Source organism: Procambarus clarkii, chromosome 62 (genome assembly GCF_040958095.1).
Source record: "Procambarus clarkii isolate CNS0578487 chromosome 62, FALCON_Pclarkii_2.0, whole genome shotgun sequence".
Lineage (NCBI taxonomy): Eukaryota > Metazoa > Arthropoda > Malacostraca > Decapoda > Cambaridae > Procambarus > Procambarus clarkii.
Window position 1 is genome coordinate 12,846,252 of NC_091211.1, and position 17,968 is coordinate 12,864,219.

A 17,968-nucleotide genomic window follows, 5' to 3' on the forward strand; every position below is an offset into this window, starting at 1 on the left:
TGGCTTTCAAATCTCAGAATTTCGCATAATATTGCATTTTAAGCAAGTTTTCTTGCATTTTGTTTCGTACGAAAAATCATCGAATTTAGCAATATTTTGACGTTTATCATCCCCTTTTCCTCTGTGTGATTTAAACAAAATATAATCGAATTAGGCAATATTTTACCGTTTTTCCACGTTTTTGTGAATTTTCAGTTTATGGGTTTTCATTATATATACGATAAAAATGATGCAAACACATAATTGATTAGATAATAACCTTAAATACTTCATTTTCAACCATCTATTTGTTTCTCGTTAAAATACTGAGTAAGATATTGAAAAGGGGAGAAGTTCGGTTTTTATTGCATATATCGACGTTTCAGCCGGATTAGAGCTGTTTTACGTGTCTTTACTTCCATCGGTAATATAAACGAAAAATCAACAACATTTTAGTTCATTCTAATGAAAACACATTGTTTTTTATCATTTGTATTGGAAACAACATTGTCATATGTCTTTTCTTGGATCTAAATAATACGAAACCTCGCTCTATGATTTGAAGTTAAAATCCTCAAATATTCTAAAATAGTGACTTTTTTCACGTTTCTCATGTAGTTTGATAATACGTAAATATATTCATTTTTACCAATATTTCGACACTATTTCATGTAGTATCACGATATGTGATTTGGCTTTCAAAATCAACAACATTTTAGTTCATTCTAATGAAAACACATTGTTTTTTATCATTTGTATTGGAAACAACATTGTCATATGTCTTTTCTTGGATCTAAATAATACGAAACCTCGCTCTATGATTTGAAGTTAAAATCCTCAAATATGGTAAAATAGTGACTTTTTTCACGTTTTTCATGTAGTTTGATAATACGTAAATATATTCATTTTTACCAATATTTCGACACTATTTCATGTAGTATCACGATATGTGATTTGGCTTTCAAATCTCAGAATTTCGCCTAATATTGCGTTTTAAGCAAGTTTTCTTGCATTTTGTTTCGTACAAAAAATCATCGAATTTAGCAATATTTTGACGTTTATCATCCCCCTTTTCCTTCATGTGATTTAAACAAAATATCATCGAATTAGGCAATATTTTGCAGTTTTTCCACGTTTTTGTGAATTTTCAGTCTATGGGTATTAATTCATTATATATACGATAAAAATGATGCAAACACATAATTGATTGGATAATAGCCTTAAATACATCATTTTCAATCATCTATTTGTTTCTCGTTAAAATACTGAGTAAGATATTGAAAAGGGGAGAAGTTCGGTTTTTATTGCATATATCGACGTTTCAGCCGGATTAGAGCGGTTTTACGTGTACATCTTCCATCGGTAATATAAACGGAAAATCAACAACATTTTAGTTAATTCTAATGAAAACACATTGTTTTTTATCATTTGTATTGGAAACAACATTGTCATATGTCTTTTCTTGGATCTAAATAATACGAAACCTCGCTCTATGATTTGAAGTTAAAATCCTCAAATATGGTAAAATAGTGACTTTTTTCACGTTTTTCATGTAGTTTGATAATACGTAAATATATTCATTTTTACCAATATTTCGACACTATTTCATGTAGTATCACGATATGTGATTTGGCTTTCAAGTCTCAGAATTTTGCATAATATTGCATTTTAAGCAAGTTTTCTTGCATTTTGTTTCGTACGAAAAATCATCGAATTTAGCAATATTTTGACGTTTATCATCCCCCTTTTCCTTCATATGATTTAAAAAAAATATCATCGAATTAGGCAATATTTTGCAGTTTTTCCACGTTTTTGTGAATTTTCAGTCTATGGGTATTAATTCAATATATATACGATAAAAATGATGCAAACACATAATTGATTAGATAATAACCTTAAATACTTCATTTTCAACCATCTATTTGTTTCTCGTTAAAATACTGAGTAAGATATTGAAAAGGGGAGAAGTTCGGTTTTTATTGCATATATCGACGTTTCAGCCGGATTAGAGCGGTTTTACGTGTACACATCTTTCATCGGTAATATAAACGGAAAATCAACAACATTTTAGTTCATTCTAATGAAAACACATTGTTTTTATAATTTGTATTGGAAACAACATTGTCATATGTCTTTTCTTGGATCTAAATAATACGAAACCTCGCTCTATGATTTGCAGTTAAAATCCTCATATCTGAAAAAATAGTGACTTTTTCACGTTAATCATGTAGTTTGATATTACGTAAATATATTCATTTTTACCAATATTTCGATACTATTTCATGTAGTATCACGATATGTGATTTGGCCTTCAAATCTCAGAATGTCGCATAATATTGAATTTTAGTCAAGTTTTCTTGCATTTTGTTTCGTAAGAAAAATCATCGAATTTAGCATTATTTTGACGTTTATCATCCCCTTTTCCTCTGTGTGATTTAAACAAAATATAATCGAATTAGGCAATATTTTGCCTTTTTCCACGTTTTTGTGAATTTTCAGTTTATGGGTTTTCATTATATATACGATAAAAATGATGCAAACACATAATTTATTAGATAATAACCTTAAATACTTCATTTTCAATCATCTATTTGTTTCTCGTTAAAATATTGAAATATTGAAAGATTAATTGTAAAATATTGAAAAGGGGAGAGGTTCTGTTTTTATTGCATATATCGACGTTTCAGCCGGAATAGAGATGTTTTCGTGTACATCTTCCGTCGGTAATAGAAACGGAAAATCAGGAACATTTTATTTAATTCTAATGAAAACACATTGGTTTTATCATTTGTATTGGAAACAACATTGTCATATGTCTTTTCTTGGATCTAAATAATCCGAAACCTCGCTCTATGTTTTGAAGTTAAAATCCTTAAATATGGTAATATAGTTACTTTTTTGACGTTTTTCATGTAGTTTGATAATACGTAAATATATTCATTTTTACCAATATTTCGATACTATTTCATGTAGTATCACGATATGTGATTTGGCTTTCAAATCTCAGAATTTCGCATAATATTGCATTTTAAGCAAGTTTTCTTGCATTTTGTTTCGTACGAAAAATCATCGAATTTAGCAATATTTTGACGTTTATCATCCCCTTTTCCTCTGTGAGATTTAAACAAAATATAATCGAATTAGGCTATATTTTGCCGTTTTTCCTTATTTTTGTGAATTTTCAGTCTATGGTATATTCATTATATATATGATAAAAATGATGCAAACACATAATTTATTAGATAATAACCTTAAATACTTTATTTTTAATCATCTATTTGTTTATCGTTAAAATATTGAAATGTTGAAAGATTTATTGTAAGATATTGAAAAGGGGAGAAGTTCTGTTTTTATTGCATATATCGACGTTTCATCCGGAATAGAGATGTTTTCGTGTACATCTTCCATCGTTAATATAAACGGAAAATCGGGAATATTTTAGTTAATTCTAATGAAAACACATTAGTTGTATCATTTGTATTGGAAACAACATTGTCATATGTCTTTTCTTGGATCTAAATAATCCGAAACCTCGCTCTATGTTTTGAAGTTAAAATCCTTAAATATGGTAAAATTGTGACTTTTTTGACGTTTTTCATGTAGTTTGATAATACGTAAATATATTCATTTTTACCAATATTTCGATACTATTTCATGTAGTATCACGATATATGATTTGGCTTTCAAATCTCAGAATTTCGCATAATATTGCATTTTAAGCAAGTTTTCTTGCATTTTGTTTCGTACGAAAAATCATCGAATTTAGCAATATTTTGACGTTTATCATCCCCTTTTCCTCTGTGAGATTTAAACAAAATATAATCGAATTAGGCAATATTTTGCCGTTTTTCCACGTTTTTGTGAATTTTCAATTTATGGGTTTTCATTATATATACGATAAAAATGATGCAAACACATAATTGATTAGATAATAACCTTAAATACTTCATTTTCAACCATCTATTTGTTTCTCGTTAAAATACTGTGTAAGATATTGAAAAGGGGAGAAGTTCGGTTTTTATTGCATATATCGACGTTTCAGCCGGATTAGAGCTGTTTTACGTGTACATCTTCCATCGGTAATATAAACGGAAAATCAACAACATTTTAGTTCATTCTAATGAAAACACATTGTTTTTTTTCATTTGTATTGGAAACAACATTGTCATATGTCTTTTCTTGGATCTAAATAATACGAAACCTCGCTCTATGATTTGAAGTTAAAATCCTCAAATATGGTAAAATAGTGAATTTTCACGTTTTTCATGTAGTTTGATAATACGTAAATATATTCATTTTTACCAATATTTCGACACTATTTCATGTAGTATCACGATATGTGATTTGGCTTTCAAGTCTCAGAATTTTGCATAATATTGCATTTTAAGCAAGTTTTCTTGCATTTTGTTTCGTACGAAAAATCATCGAATTTAGCAATATTTTGACGTTTATCATCCCCCTTTTCCATCATATGATTTAAACAAAATATCATCGAATTAGGCAATATTTTGCAGTTTTTCCACGTTTTTGTGAATTTTCAGTCTATGGGTATTAATTCATTATATATACGATAAAAATGAAGCAAACACATAATTGATTAGATAATAACCTTAAATACTTCATTTTCAACCATCTATTTGTTTCTCGTTAAAATACTGAGTAAGATATTGAAAAGGGGAGAAGTTCGGTTTTTATTGCATATATCGACGTTTCAGCCGGATTAGAGCGGTTTTACGTGTACACATCTTTCATCGGTAATATAAACGGAAAATCAACAACATTTTAGTTCATTCTAATGAAAACACATTGTTTTTTATAATTTGTATTGGAAACAACATTGTCATATGTCTTTTCTTGGATCTAAATAATACGAAACCTCGCTCTATGATTTGCAGTTAAAATCCTCATATCTGAAAAAATAGTGACTTTTTCACGTTAATCATGTAGTTTGATATTACGTAAATATATTCATTTTTACCAATATTTCGATACTATTTCATGTAGTATCACGATATGTGATTTGGCCTTCAAATCTCAGAATGTCGCATAATATTGAATTTTAGTCAAGTTTTCTTGCATTTTGTTTCGTAAGAAAAATCATCGAATTTAGCAATATTTTGACGTTTATCATCCCCTTTTCCTCTGTGTGATTTAAACAAAATATAATCGAATTAGGCAATATTTTGCCTTTTTCCACGTGTTTGTGAATTTTCAGTTTATGGGTTTTCATTATATATACGATAAAAATGATGCAAACACATAATTTATTAGATAATAACCTTAAATACTTTATTTTCAATCATCTATTTGTTTCTCGTTAAAATATTGAAATGTTGAAAGATTTATTGTAAGATATTGAAAAGGGGAGAAGTTCTGTTTTTATTGCATATATCGACGTTTCAGCCGGAATAGAGATGTTTTCGTGTACATCTTCCGTCGGTAATATAAACGGAAAATCAGGAACATTTTAGTTAATTCTAATGAAAACATATTGGTTTTATCATTTGTATTGGAAACAACATTGTCATATGTCTTTTCTTGGATCTAAATAATCCGAAACCTCGCTCTATGTTTTGAAGTTAAAATCCTTAAATATGGTAAAATAGTGACTTTTTTGACGTTTTTTATGTAGTTTGATAATACGTAAATATATTCAATTTTACCAATATTTCGATACTATTTCATGTAGTATCACGATATGTGATTTGGCTTTCAAATCTCAGAATTTCGCATAATATTGCATTTTAAGCAAGTTTTCTTGCATTTTGTTTCGTACGAAAAATCATCGAATTTAGCAATATTTTGACGTTTATCATCCCCTTTTCCTCTGTGTGATTTAAACAAAATATAATCGAATTAAGCAATATTTTACCGTTTTCCACGTTTTTGTGAATTTTCAGTTTATGGGTTTTCATTATATATACGATAAAAATGATGCAAACACATAATTGATTAGATAATAACCTTAAATACTTCATTTTCAACCATCTATTTGTTTCTCGGTAAAATACTGAGTAAGATATTGAAAAGGGGAGAAGTTCGGTTTTTATTGCATATATCGACGTTTCAGCCGGATTAGAGCTGTTTTACGTGTCTTTACTTCCATCGGTAATATAAACGAAAAATCAACAACATTTTAGTTCATTCTAATGAAAACACATTGTTTTTTATCATTTGTATTGGAAACAACATTGTCATATGTCTTTTCTTGGATCTAAATAATACGAAACCTCGCTCTATGATTTGAAGCTAAAATCCTCAAATATTCTAAAATAGTGACTTTTTTCACGTTTCTCATGTAGTTTGATAATACGTAAATATATTCATTTTTACCAATATTTCGACACTATTTCATGTAGTATCACGATATGTGATTTGGCTTTCAAAATCAACAACATTTTAGTTCATTCTAATGAAAACACATTGTTTTTTATCATTTGTATTGGAAACAACAGTGTCATATGTCTTTTCTTGGATCTAAATAATACGAAACCTCGCTCTATGATTTGAAGTTAAAATCCTCAAATATGGTAAAATAGTGACTTTTTTCACGTTTTTCATGTAGTTTGATAATACGTAAATATATTCATTTTTACCAATATTTCGACACTATTTCATGTAGTATCACGATATGTGATTTGGCTTTCAAATCTCAGAATTTCGCCTAATATTGCATTTTAAGCAAGTTTTCTTGCATTTTGTTTCGTACGAAAAATCATCGAATTTAGCAATATTTTGACGTTTATCATCCCCCTTTTCCTTCATATGATTTAAACAAAATATCATCGAATAAGGCAATATTTTGCAGTTTTTCCACGTTTTTGTGAATTTTCAGTCTATGGGTATTAATTCATTATATATACGATAAAAGTGATGCAAACACATAATTGATTGGATAATAGCCTTAAATACTTCATTTTCATTCATCTATTTGTTTCTCGTTAAAATACTGAGTAAGATATTGAAAAGGGGAGAAGTTCGGTTTTTATTGCATATATCGACGTTTCAGCCGGATTAGAGCGGTTTTACGTGTACATCTTCCATCGGTAATATAAACGGAAAATCAACTACATTTTAGTTAATTCTAATGAAAACACATTGTTTTTTATCATTTGTATTGGAAACAACATTGTCATATGTCTTTTCTTGGATCTAAATAATACGAAACCTCGCTCTATGATTTGAAGTTAAAATCCTCAAATATGGTAAAATAGTGATTTTTTTCACGTTTTTCATGTAGTTTGATAATACGTAAATATATTAATTTTTACCAATATTTCGATACTATTTCATGTAGTATCACGATATGTGATTTGGCCTTCAAATCTCAGAATGTCGCATAATATTGCATTTTAAGCAAGTTTTCTTGCATTTTGTTTCGTACTAAAAATCATCGAATTTAGCAATATTTTGACGTTTACCATCCCCTTTTCCTCTGTGTGATATAAACAAAATATCATCGAATTAGGCAATATTTTGCCGTTTTTCCTTATTTTTGTGAATTTTCAGTCTATGGTATATTCATTATATATATGATAAAAATGATGCAAACACATATTTTTATTAGATAATAACCTTAAATACTTTATTTTCAATCATCTATTTGTTTCTCGTTAAAATATTGAAATGTTGAAAGATTTATTGTAAGATATTGAAAAGGGGAGAAGTTCTGTTTTTATTGCATATATCGACGTTTCAGCCGGAATAGAGATGTTTTCGTGTACATCTTCCGTCGGTAATATAAACGGAAAATCAGGAACATTTTAGTTAATTCTAATGAAAACACATTGGTTTTATCATTTGTATTGGAAACAACATTGTCATATGTCTTTTCTTGGATCTAAATAATCCGAAACCTCGCTCTATGTTTTGAAGTTAAAATCCTTAAATATGGTAAAATAGTGACTTTTTTGACGTTTTTTATGTAGTTTGATAATACGTAAATATATTCAATTTTACCAATATTTCGATACTATTTCATGTAGTATCACGATATGTGATTTGGCTTTCAAATCTCAGAATTTCGCATAATATTGCATTTTAACACTTTCGCGCTTTCCGCGAAGGTCACTCAGCCAACCGAATGTGCGTGCGGCGTTTTTATCGCTTAAGCGTAAAAACAAAAATGTGTATACTCTTTTTACTCTTCTGACCTTAGTTCTCATGCTACGTATTTCATTTTGGTACCAACGTGTTCGCAATAAAATTCTCTAGAAGAACATCAGTAAAAAAAGTCACGAAACGTATAGGGATACCAGCACCAAATAAATAACTACGAAGATGACTCGCCGTGAGCGCCCATGAGCAACAAAATGTTTTTACTCTTGGGATTGTAATCACCTCCACACTTATTCTACAGCGTTAATTTTGGTATCAATGGACTCGCAATGAAATTCCCAACACGGTGATATGAATATAAGCGTAGAATAATGATGCGGCCCGCCCGCAAGAGTGTGGGAAGTGGTGAAATTGTTACCCGGTATCGGTGACGGGACGACGCACGGCGCTTTGAAAGTTTATACTTATTTCACTCTCATGACATTAATTTTCTATGTACGTCATTCATTTTTGTGTCAATGTGTTCGCAATAGAATGTTCTATGTGCCCATAGGTAAAAAATATCAACAAAGCGTAAGTTAGAATAGCGCCAAATATAAAACAACGTTGGAACATATCAGTGAGCGTCAAACACACACGAAATGTTTTTACTTTTGTTATGTTTGTCAAGTTTATACTTGTTGCACACAGTTATTTTTGGTTGTATATTGATCGGAATAAAATTCCCTAAACAGACATATGCATATAATACATGATATGGGGGAAGCATTACCAGTATAAACGGCTAAAGTCACCCACCTGCAACCCGTTTGGGACAAAATACCATTTGATCGAAGTTATCCACACCTTTCATGAAATTATTGTACCATGCAGCCTAGTGGTGAGAAAGAGAGCCTCATAGCGCGCAGTTTGAAACAAACCCAAAGTAAATCGGATAAAAATTGAATTTTATACAAATATTTTAAAAGAGGACTCAACTTTATGTCCACTATGCGTTAGCGTTAGACGAAACGGGACGCGCCGGCGCGTCCAGATAGCGCGAAAGTGTTAAGCAAGTTTTCTTGCATTTTGTTTCGTCCGAAAAATCATCGAATTTAGCAATATTTTGACGTTTATCATCCCCTTTTCCTCTGTGTGATTTAAACAAAATATAATCGAATTAGGCAATATTTTACCGTTTTTCCACGTTTTTGTGAATTTTCAGTTTATGGGTTTTCATTATATATACGATAAAAATGATGCAAACACATAATTGATTAGATAATAACCTTAAATACTTCATTTTCAACCATCTATTTGTTTCTCGTTAAAATACTGAGTAAGATATTGAAAAGGGGAGAAGTTCGGTTTTTATTGCATATATCGACGTTTCAGCCGGATTAGAGCTGTTTTACGTGTCTTTACTTCCATCGGTAATATAAACGAAAAATCAACAACATTTTAGTTCATTCTAATGAAAACACATTGTTTTTTATCATTTGTATTGGAAACAACATTGTCATATGTCTTTTCTTGGATCTAAATAATACGAAACCTCGCTCTATGATTTGAAGTTAAAATCCTCAAATATTCTAAAATAGTGACTTTTTTCACGTTTCTCATGTAGTTTGATAATACGTAAATATATTCATTTTTACCAATATTTCGACACTATTTCATGTAGTATCACGATATGTGATTTGGCTTTCAAAATCAACAACATTTTAGTTCATTCTAATGAAAACACATTGTTTTTTATCATTTGTATTGGAAACAACATTGTCATATGTCTTTTCTTGGATCTAAATAATACGAAACCTCGCTCTATGATTTGAAGTTAAAATCCTCAAATATGGTAAAATAGTGACTTTTTTCACGTTTTTCATGTAGTTTGATAATACGTAAATATATTCATTTTTACCAATATTTCGACACTATTTCATGTAGTATCACGATATGTGATTTGGCTTTCAAATCTCAGAATTTCGCCTAATATTGCGTTTTAAGCAAGTTTTCTTGCATTTTGTTTCGTACAAAAAATCATCGAATTTAGCAATATTTTGACGTTTATCATCCCCCTTTTCCTTCATGTGATTTAAACAAAATATCATCGAATTAGGCAATATTTTGCAGTTTTTCCACGTTTTTGTGAATTTTCAGTCTATGGGTATTAATTCATTATATATACGATAAAAATGATGCAAACACATAATTGATTGGATAATAGCCTTAAATACATCATTTTCAATCATCTATTTGTTTCTCGTTAAAATACTGAGTAAGATATTGAAAAGGGGAGAAGTTCGGTTTTTATTGCATATATCGACGTTTCAGCCGGATTAGAGCGGTTTTACGTGTACATCTTCCATCGGTAATATAAACGGAAAATCAACAACATTTTAGTTAATTCTAATGAAAACACATTGTTTTTTATCATTTGTATTGGAAACAACATTGTCATATGTCTTTTCTTGGATCTAAATAATACGAAACCTCGCTCTATGATTTGAAGTTAAAATCCTCAAATATGGTAAAATAGTGACTTTTTTCACGTTTTTCATGTAGTTTGATAATACGTAAATATATTAATTTTTACCAATATTTCGATACTATTTCATGTAGTATCACGATATGTGATTTGGCCTTCAAATCTCAGAATGTCGCATAATATTGCATTTTAAGCAAGTTTTCTTGCATTTTGTTTCGTACTAAAAATCATCGAATTTAGCAATATTTTGACGTTTACCATCCCCTTTTCCTCTGTGTGATTTAAACAAAATATCATCGAATTAGGCAATATTTTGCCGTTTTTCCTTATTTTTGTGAATTTTCAGTCTATGGTATATTCATTATATATATGATAAAAATGATGCAAACACATAATTTATTAGATAATAACCTTAAATACTTTATTTTCAATCATCTATTTGTTTCTCGTTAAAATATTGAAATGTTGAAAGATTTATTGTAAGATATTGAAAAGGGGAGAAGTTCGGTTTTTATTGCATATATCGACGTTTCATCCGGAATAGAGATGTTTTCGTGTACATCTTCCATCGGTAATATAAACGGAAAATCGGGAATATTTTAGTTAATTCTAATGAAAACACATTAGTTTTATCATTTGTATTGGAAACAACATTGTCATATGTCTTTTCTTGGATCTAAATAATCCGAAACCTCGCTCTATGTTTTGAAGTTAAAATCCTTAAATATGGTAAAATAGTGACTTTTTTGACGTTTTTCATGTAGTTTGATAATACGTAAATATATTAATTTTTACCAATATTTCGATACTATTTCATGTAGTATCACGATATGTGATTTGGCTTTCAAATCTCAGAATTTCGCATAATATTGCATTTTAAGCAAGTTTTCTTGCATTTTGTTTCGTACGAAAAATCATCGAATTTAGCAATATTTTGACGTTTATCATCCCCTTTTCCTCTGTGAGATTTAAACAAAATATAATCGAATTAGGCAATATTTTGCCGTTTTTCCACGTTTTTGTGAATTTTCAATTTATGGGTTTTCATTATATATACGATAAAAATCATGCAAACACATAATTGATTAGACAATAACCTTAAATACTTCATTTTCAACCATCTATTTGTTTCTCGTTAAAATACTGTGTAAGATATTGAAAAGGGGAGAAGTTCGGTTTTTATTGCATATATCGACGTTTCAGCCGGATTAGAGCTGCTTTACGTGTACATCTTCCATCGGTAATATAAACGGAAAATCAACAACATTTTAGTTCATTCTAATGAAAACACATAGTTTTTTTTCATTTGTATTGGAAACAACATTGTCATATGTCTTTTCTTGGATCTAAATAATACGAAACCTCGCTCTATGATTTGAAGTTAAAATCCTCAAATATGGTAAAATAGTGACTTTTTTCACGTTTTTCATGTAGTTTGATAATACGTAAATATATTCATTTTTACCAATATTTCGACACTATTTCATGTAGTATCACGATATGTGATTTGGCTTTCAAGTCTCAGAATTTTGCATAATATTGCATTTTAAGCAAGTTTTCTTGCATTTTGTTTCGTACGAAAAATCATCGAATTTAGCAATATTTTGACGTTTATCATCCCCCTTTTCCTTCATATGATTTAAAAAAAATATCATCGAATTAGGCAATATTTTGCAGTTTTTCCACGTTTTTGTGAATTTTCAGTCTATGGGTATTAATTCAATATATATACGATAAAAATGATGCAAACACATAATTGATTAGATAATAACCTTAAATACTTCATTTTCAACCATCTATTTGTTTCTCGTTAAAATACTGAGTAAGATATTGAAAAGGGGAGAAGTTCGGTTTTTATTGCATATATCGACGTTTCAGCCGGATTAGAGCGGTTTTACGTGTACACATCTTTCATCGGTAATATAAACGGAAAATCAACAACATTTTAGTTCATTCTAATGAAAACACATTGTTTTTATAATTTGTATTGGAAACAACATTGTCATATGTCTTTTCTTGGATCTAAATAATACGAAACCTCGCTCTATGTTTTGAAGTTAAAATCCTTAAATATGGTAAAATAGTGACTTTTTTGACGTTTTTCATGTAGTTTGATAATACGTAAATATATTCATTTTTACCAATATTTCGATACTATTTCATGTAGTATCACGATATATGATTTGGCTTTCAAATCTCAGAATTTCGCATAATATTGCATTTTAAGCAAGTTTTCTTGCATTTTGTTTCGTACGAAAAATCATCGAATTTAGCAATATTTTGACGTTTATCATCCCCTTTTCCTCTGTGAGATTTAAACAAAATATAATCGAATTAGGCAATATTTTGCCGTTTTTCCACGTTTTTGTGAATTTTCAATTTATGGGTTTTCATTATATATACGATAAAAATGATGCAAACACATAATTGATTAGATAATAACCTTAAATACTTCATTTTCAACCATCTATTTGTTTCTCGTTAAAATACTGTGTAAGATATTGAAAAGGGGAGAAGTTCGGTTTTTATTGCATATATCGACGTTTCAGCCGGATTAGAGCTGTTTTACGTGTACATCTTCCATCGGTAATATAAACGGAAAATCAACAACATTTTAGTTCATTCTAATGAAAACACATTGTTTTTTTTCATTTGTATTGGAAACAACATTGTCATATGTCTTTTCTTGGATCTAAATAATACGAAACCTCGCTCTATGATTTGAAGTTAAAATCCTCAAATATGGTAAAATAGTGACTTTTTTCACGTTTTTCATGTAGTTTGATAATACGTAAATATATTCATTTTTACCAATATTTCGACACTATTTCATGTAGTATCACGATATGTGATTTGGCTTTCAAGTCTCAGAATTTTGCATAATATTGCATTTTAAGCAAGTTTTCTTGCATTTTGTTTCGTACGAAAAATCATCGAATTTAGCAATATTTTGACGTTTATCATCCCCCTTTTCCATCATATGATTTAAACAAAATATCATCGAATTAGGCAATATTTTGCAGTTTTTCCACGTTTTTGTGAATTTTCAGTCTATGGGTATTAATTCATTATATATACGATAAAAATGAAGCAAACACATAATTGATTAGATAATAACCTTAAATACTTCATTTTCAACCATCTATTTGTTTCTCGTTAAAATACTGAGTAAGATATTGAAAAGGGGAGAAGTTCGGTTTTTATTGCATATATCGACGTTTCAGCCGGATTAGAGCGGTTTTACGTGTACACATCTTTCATCGGTAATATAAACGGAAAATCAACAACATTTTAGTTCATTCTAATGAAAACACATTGTTTTTTATAATTTGTATTGGAAACAACATTGTCATATGTCTTTTCTTGGATCTAAATAATACGAAACCTCGCTTTATGATTTGCAGTTAAAATCCTCATATCTGAAAAAATAGTGACTTTTTCACGTTAATCATGTAGTTTGATATTACGTAAATATATTCATTTTTACCAATATTTCGATACTATTTCATGTAGTATCACGATATGTGATTTGGCCTTCAAATCTCAGAATGTCGCATAATATTGAATTTTAGTCAAGTTTTCTTGCATTTTGTTTCGTAAGAAAAATCATCGAATTTAGCAATATTTTGACGTTTATCATCCCCTTTTCCTCTGTGTGATTTAAACAAAATATAATCGAATTAGGCAATATTTTGCCTTTTTCCACGTTTTTGTGAATTTTCAGTTTATGGGTTTTCATTATATATACGATAAAAATGATGCAAACACATAATTTATTAGATAATAACCTTAAATACTTCATTTTCAATCATCTATTTGTTTCTCGTTAAAATATTGAAATATTGAAAGATTAATTGTAAAATATTGAAAAGGGGAGAAGTTCTGTTTTTATTGCATATATCGACGTTTCAGCCGGAATAGAGATGTTTTCGTGTACATCTTCCGTCGGTAATAGAAACGGAAAATCAGGAACATTTTATTTAATTCTAATGAAAACACATTGGTTTTATCATTTGTATTGGAAACAACATTGTCATATGTATTTTCTTGGATCTAAATAATCCGAAACCTCGCTCTATGTTTTGAAGTTAAAATCCTTAAATATGGTAAAATAGTGACTTTTTTGACGTTTTTTATGTAGTTTGATAATACGTAAATATATTCAATTTTACCAATATTTCGATACTATTTCATGTAGTATAACGATATGTGATTTGGCTTTCAAATCTCAGAATTTCGCATAATATTGCATTTTAAGCAAGTTTTCTTGCATTTTGTTTCGTACGAAAAATCATCGAATTTAGCAATATTTTGACGTTTATCATCCCCTTTTCCTCTGTGTGATTTAAACAAAATATAATCGAATTAGGCAATATTTTACCGTTTTTCCACGTTTTTGTGAATTTTCAGTTTATGGGTTTTCATTATATATACGATAAAAATGATGCAAACACATAATTGATTAGATAATAACCTTAAATACTTCATTTTCAACCATCTATTTGTTTCTCGTTAAAATACTGAGTAAGATATTGAAAAGGGGAGAAGTTCGGTTTTTATTGCATATATCGACGTTTCAGCCGGATTAGAGCTGTTTTACGTGTCTTTACTTCCATCGGTAATATAAACGAAAAATCAACAACATTTTAGTTCATTCTAATGAAAACACATTGTTTTTTATCATTTGTATTGGAAACAACATTGTCATATGTCTTTTCTTGGATCTAAATAATACGAAACCTCGCTCTATGATTTGAAGTTAAAATCCTCAAATATTCTAAAATAGTGACTTTTTTCACGTTTCTCATGTAGTTTGATAATACGTAAATATATTCATTTTTACCAATATTTCGACACTATTTCATGTAGTATCACGATATGTGATTTGGCTTTCAAAATCAACAACATTTTAGTTCATTCTAATGAAAACACATTGTTTTTTATCATTTGTATTGGAAACAACATTGTCATATGTCTTTTCTTGGATCTAAATAATACGAAACCTCGCTCTATGATTTGAAGTTAAAATCCTCAAATATGGTAAAATAGTGACTTTTTTCACGTTTTTCATGTAGTTTGATAATACGTAAATATATTCATTTTTACCAATATTTCGACACTATTTCATGTAGTATCACGATATGTGATTTGGCTTTCAAATCTCAGAATTTCGCCTAATATTGCGTTTTAAGCAAGTTTTCTTGCATTTTGTTTCGTACAAAAAATCATCGAATTTAGCAATATTTTGACGTTTATCATCCCCCTTTTCCTTCATATGATTTAAACAAAATATCATCGAATTAGGCAATATTTTGCAGTTTTTCCACGTTTTTGTGAATTTTCAGTCTATGGGTATTAATTCATTATATATACGATAAAAATGATGCAAACACATAATTGATTGGATAATAGCCTTAAATACATCATTTTCAATCATCTATTTGTTTCTCGTTAAAATACTGAGTAAGATATTGAAAAGGGGAGAAGTTCGGTTTTTATTGCATATATCGACGTTTCAGCCGGATTAGAGCGGTTTTACGTGTACATCTTCCATCGGTAATATAAACGGAAAATCAACAACATTTTAGTTAATTCTAATGAAAACACATTGTTTTTTATCATTTGTATTGGAAACAACATTGTCATATGTCTTTTCTTGGATCTAAATAATACGAAACCTCGCTCTATGATTTGAAGTTAAAATCCTCAAATATGGTAAAATAGTGACTTTTTTCACGTTTTTCATGTAGTTTGATAATACGTAAATATATTAATTTTTACCAATATTTCGATACTATTTCATGTAGTATCACGATATGTGATTTGGCCTTCAAATCTCAGAATGTCGCATAATATTGCATTTTAAGCAAGTTTTCTTGCATTTTGTTTCGTACTAAAAATCATCGAATTTAGCAATATTTTGACGTTTACCATCCCCTTTTCCTCTGTGTGATTTAAACAAAATATCATCGAATTAGGCAATATTTTGCCGTTTTTCCTTATTTTTGTGAATTTTCAGTCTATGGTATATTCATTATATATATGATAAAAATGATGCAAACACATAATTTATTAGATAATAACCTTAAATACTTTATTTTTAATCATCTATTTGTTTATCGTTAAAATATTGAAATGTTGAAAGATTTATTGTAAGATATTGAAAAGGGGAGAAGTTCTGTTTTTATTGCATATATCGACGTTTCATCCGGAATAGAGATGTTTTCGTGTACATCTTCCATCGGTAATATAAACGGAAAATCGGGAATATTTTAGTTAATTCTAATGAAAACACATTAGTTTTATCATTTGTATTGGAAACAACATTGTCATATGTCTTTTCTTGGATCTAAATAATCCGAAACCTCGCTCTATGTTTTGAAGTTAAAATCCTTAAATATGGTAAAATAGTGACTTTTTTGACGTTTTTCATGTAGTTTGATAATACGTAAATATATTCATTTTTACCAATATTTCGATACTATTTCATGTAGTATCACGATATATGATTTGGCTTTCAAATCTCAGAATTTCGCATAATATTGCATTTTAAGCAAGTTTTCTTGCATTTTGTTTCGTACGAAAAATCATCGAATTTAGCAATATTTTGACGTTTATCATCCCCTTTTCCTCTGTGAGATTTAAACAAAATATAATCGAATTAGGCAATATTTTGCCGTTTTTCCACGTTTTTGTGAATTTTCAATTTATGGGTTTTCATTATATATACGATAAAAATGATGCAAACACATAATTGATTAGATAATAACCTTAAATACTTCATTTTCAACCATCTATTTGTTTCTCGTTAAAATACTGTGTAAGATATTGAAAAGGGGAGAAGTTCGGTTTTTATTGCATATATCGACGTTTCAGCCGGATTAGAGCTGTTTTACGTGTACATCTTCCATCGGTAATATAAACGGAAAATCAACAACATTTTAGTTCATTCTAATGAAAACACATTGTTTTTTTTCATTTGTATTGGAAACAACATTGTCATATGTCTTTTCTTGGATCTAAATAATACGAAACCTCGCTCTATGATTTGAAGTTAAAATCCTCAAATATGGTAAAATAGTGACTTTTTTCACGTTTTTCATGTAGTTTGATAATACGTAAATATATTCATTTTTACCAATATTTCGACACTATTTCATGTAGTATCACGATATGTGATTTGGCTTTCAAGTCTCAGAATTTTGCATAATATTGCATTTTAAGCAAGTTTTCTTGCATTTTGTTTCGTACGAAAAATCATCGAATTTAGCAATATTTTGACGTTTATCATCCCCCTTTTCCATCATATGATTTAAACAAAATATCATCGAATTAGGCAATATTTTGCAGTTTTTCCACGTTTTTGTGAATTTTCAGTCTATGGGTATTAATTCATTATATATACGATAAAAATGAAGCAAACACATAATTGATTAGATAATAACCTTAAATACTTCATTTTCA